We start from the raw sequence: 4,639 nt of genomic DNA, 5'->3' as shown, positions 1-4,639 counted from the left end.
TGGGAATGATGAGGGCAACAAATGTATAGATGTGCTTTACACAATTGATCTATGTATTGTGATGAATTGTATGAGCCCCAATAAATTGATTAATTAAAAAAAAAAAGACAACTGATTGAAGATTGAAGTTTCATAATTGGGAGAGCTTATATAGTTTTACAAATCTAGATTTTTGGCTTCTTTTGAAAAATGGAAAGTTTCTACAACCGTGTTCTAAGTAATGACAGCTTTCAATAGCTGGACACCCAGTCTGACTCCTGCTCGCACTCCATCCCACTGAACCCAGTTATTTACCTGTGACCCATGTAAGCATTCTTAACCCTGGGAGGTTTGAAGAGTCTATATTCAATCCTGAACTTATATTAAGGTGGAGTGCAGTAAAAAGGGCTTGTAAAAAAAACAGCCCAGGGTTGTCATCTGGCCTCTGCTAACTTCAGCAGGACACTGAGAATCAAACTCACCATTAGCCCCAGGCTGATTGCTCTGTGTCCAAGGTCAGACTTGCCCACGTGCCATGCCCCAACCTTCTCAACCAATCTGAAACTGACCACTAAATCAACAATGAGGTACCACCTAACACCCCAAAGACAGCCCAATTCAAAAAATCAGAGAGCAAGAAATTTTGGAGGAGCTGTGGGGAGACAGGAACTCTCATCCACTGCTGATGGACCTGTAAGTATGTACAGCCACTATGGAAATCGATCTGGCGATATCTAAAACAGATAGAAATCGAGCTACCATACGACCCAGCAATCCCCCTACTGGGCATATTACCCAGAAGAGGCAAGAAACAAACACGGCCAGACATCTGTGCTCCAATGTTCATTGCGGCACAGTTCACAATTGTAAGGAGTTGGAAACAATCCAAATTTCCATCAACTGACGAGTAGATTAAAAAACTGTGGTACATGCATACAATGGAGTATTACGCATTGTTAAAAAAGCAGTGATGAATGTATGAAGCATATCGCTGCATGGGAAGAACTGGAGGAAATCATGCAAAGCGAAGTAAGCCAAGACAAGTACAATATGAGTCCGCTGAGGTAAGCTTTAAAAAAAAATGCAAAAGGGGCATAGGGAAAAAGCTACTGTATACAAACATTCCTGGGGTGAGGACCAGGTAGTATGGCAGCAGTGAGATCAAATCCAGGGATACATATGGTAGCCAACTAAAAAGGTGGGGGGGAAAGGAAAAAAAAAAGGGTAGCGGAGGCACAGGGCACTAACCCACCCAAGGGGAGGGTATTTTTTATATCTCCACAGGGAAAGAGGTACCAGACTTCAACCCAGTGCTCCAAGATGTGAATGCAACATGCCGGCATGGACTAGGGAACCAGTGGAGACGTCTGAGGGGCCGGCCTCAATCCCAACTACGTGGACACCTGCCCCTCCCTCCAGAAGAATTTATTTCAGAGGACAGCACTGAGGCTGCAGCTTTGGGACAGGGACCTGTCTGATCAGAGCACATGGGAGCAAATGAAAGGGAAGGAAGAGTGAGTGGAGCACATCCTGGCCCACCAAGCCTTGAGGACGATATTCCCACTCAGAGCAGCCAATCCACAGAGAAGACCACTATGAGACACGACATCCCTCACTGACCCATAGCCCTACAGAGGACAACACTAGGAACACACTGTGGGAATCCCGCCCAATCTGATCCCACCACACCCAAACAAAACACTAAGGGTGTGGAACAGAATAGCAAGGGGAGCAGAGCAAGGAAGTCCCCAGGGAATACCAAAAATAGACTTTGGGGCCAGAGCTTGGTGACCCAACCAATTTGACTGGAAAACACTCCTAAAAGCCAACAAATAGTCCTTGAATGAACTACAAGCTTTTCTTTCTTGTTGTTGTGTTGTGTTTTGTTTATTGTCATTGGCTTGTTGTTGTTTTGTTGTATATTGTTGCTTGGTTTTGATCTGTCTTATTTTTGTGCATGTTATTATTTCCGCAGATCTGTCTGAATACGATAGGTTGAATGAAAAATCTGGTGGAGAAAACAACGGGACCGACAGTTCGGTGGGGGACATGGGTGGGTGGGTGGGTGGGGAAGGAAGTGGTGTTAACAAAACCAGGGATAAGGGACCAACAAGTGATCAAAATCAGTGGTGAGGAGGGTGTAGGAGGCCTGGTAGGGCATGATCAAGGGTAATGTAACCCAGAGGAATTACTGAAACCCTAATGAAGGCTGAACATGATAGTGGGACAAGAGGAAAATAAAAGGAAATAGAGGAAAGAGCTGGTAGGCAAAGGGCATTTATAGAGGTCTAAATAAAGGCATATACATATGTAATTATATTTATATATGAGGATGTGGAAATAGATCTATGTGTATATATGTATAGATTTAGTATTAAGGTAGCAGATGGACATTGGGCCTCTACGCAAGTACTCCCTCAATGCAAGAATACTTTGCTCTATTAAACTGGCATTCAATGATGCTCACCTTCCTGACACAATCGCTGAAGACAACGTGGGCGCATAAGCAAATGTGGTGAAGAAAGCTGATGGCACCCAGCCATCAAAATATATAGCATCTGGGGTCTTAAAGGCTTGAAGGTAAACAAGCAGCCATCTAGCTCAGAAGCAACAAAACCCACATGGAAGAAGCACACCAGCCTGTGAGATCACCAAGTGCCAAAGGGATCAGGGATCAGGCATCAAATAACAAAAAATGATACTATTGTGAATGAGGGGGAGTGTGGAGTGGAGACCCAAAGCCCATCTGTAGGTAATTGGACATCTCCTTACGGAAGGGTCTCAGGGAGGAGACGAGCCAGTCAGGGTGCAGGGTAGCAATAATGAAACGTATAACTTTCCTCTAGTTCCTAAATGCTTCACCCACCACCCACCCCACTATCATGATCCCAATTCTACCTTACAAATCTGGCTAGACCAGCGGATGCTCACTGGTACAGATAGGAAGTGGAAACACAGGGAATCCAGGACGGATGATCCCTTTAGGGCCAGTAGTGAGAGTGGCGATACCGGGAGGGTGGGGTGGAAAGGGGGAACTGATTACAAGGATCTACATATAACCTCGTCCCTGGGGGATGTACAACAGAAAAGTGGGTGAAGGAAGACATCGGACAGTGCAAGATATGACAAAATAATAATTTAAAAATTATCTAGGGTTCATGAAGGAGGGGGGAGTGGGGAGGGAGGGGGAAAATGAGGAGCTGATGCCAGGGGCTTAAGTGGAGAGCAAATGTTTTCAGTATGATGAGGGCAATGAATGTACAAATGTGCTTTATACAATCGATATATGTATGGATTTTGATGAGTTGTATGAGCCCCTAATAAAATGATTAAAAAAAAACAAACCAGAAAAACCCAATCTGCCACTAAGTCCATTCGGACCCTCTAGGCCAGGGTAGAACTGTTCCAGGGCATCTTCGAGACTGGATCCTGTCACTCTGTCTCTCATGGAGAAAGGTGTGGTTTTGAACTGCTGACCTTGCAGTTCGCAGCCCAACGAGTAACGTACTACCCCACCAGGACTCCATCCCTCCCATATCACTCACTGATGGATTTTATTGTTGGTTGTAGTGGCCACACTGATCTGACAGTTAATACGATTGTAGGGATTTATTAGAAAAATTAACATGCTACAATTCAGAATCAGAAACATTCAGGTTACAGGATACAGCTCTTCAATCAGGAACTCTTCTGAGCTGGCCTGCAGGCACACCTATCTCTTCAGCCTGTCAGTCACAAGGACTCTTGGCCTCTGTCCGCCAGAAACCTTAGTCTGAAGGCACTCAGTTCGAGCCACAGGGGTCAGCAAACCTCCCTCCCCCATTACATCCCTAGAAGCATGTCACTCTGCGTTCTCTCTGCTGTCAGGAAGCTACCACTCTGCCTCTGCGCTTGGTGCTGTGGCCTGTGCTGCCGTGGTTTCCCCACCACTTTCCTAGGCTCTCGGCTCCCTGTCTCTAGGATTGAAGAGGTTCAGCACAAAGGGGTTTCAGAAGACTAAGCATGCCCTCCACTCCTGGCTCTTCTTTCTTGATGTTGGTGAGGTTTTTCCTTTTCAGCTTCTGCCATGGCTCATTTTAAACGTAGCAGGATGGTAAAACTGACCAATCTCTACCTTAGAGTTCCATACACCTTATTTGCATGGTCCCACCCACATGGCACCATGTACCTTATTTACAGGATGAGCAATCTGTCCAATCCCTTTGGTGGCCACAAATACTTCCTATTTGGATAGTGCGGCCCAGTCATCCAGTCATTTGGCAGGAATCACAAAGACAGTGGATGGCTCAAAGAGCCTGATCAAGAAATTCACTGTAGCACATAAGCCAAATGCCCGTGAGTGGACAGGTGGATAAACAAAATGTGGAATATTACTCAGCCACACAAAGGAATGAACCACTGATACATCCGATGACATGGGTGAACCCTGAAAACAGTATGCTAAGTGAAAAAAGACAGTTTCAAAAGACCATGTTATATGACTCCACTCTTCCTTTTTTCCGGGTTTATTATTTTTTTAATCATTTTATGGACAGCCCTTACAGGTATCATAACGTTCCATAACTTAATCACATCAGGCAGTATTGTACAATTGCTACCACAGTTGATTTCAAAACACTTTCTTTCTTCTTGAACTCCTTGATATTAGTGCCCCTTTGCC

Source organism: Echinops telfairi, unplaced genomic scaffold (assembly GCF_000313985.2).
Source record: "Echinops telfairi isolate 266 unplaced genomic scaffold, ASM31398v2 ScPeMD7_7424;HRSCAF=8462, whole genome shotgun sequence".
In the NCBI taxonomy this organism is placed as follows: Eukaryota; Metazoa; Chordata; class Mammalia; order Afrosoricida; family Tenrecidae; genus Echinops; species Echinops telfairi.
Note: the sequence above shows the minus strand (reverse complement) of the source record.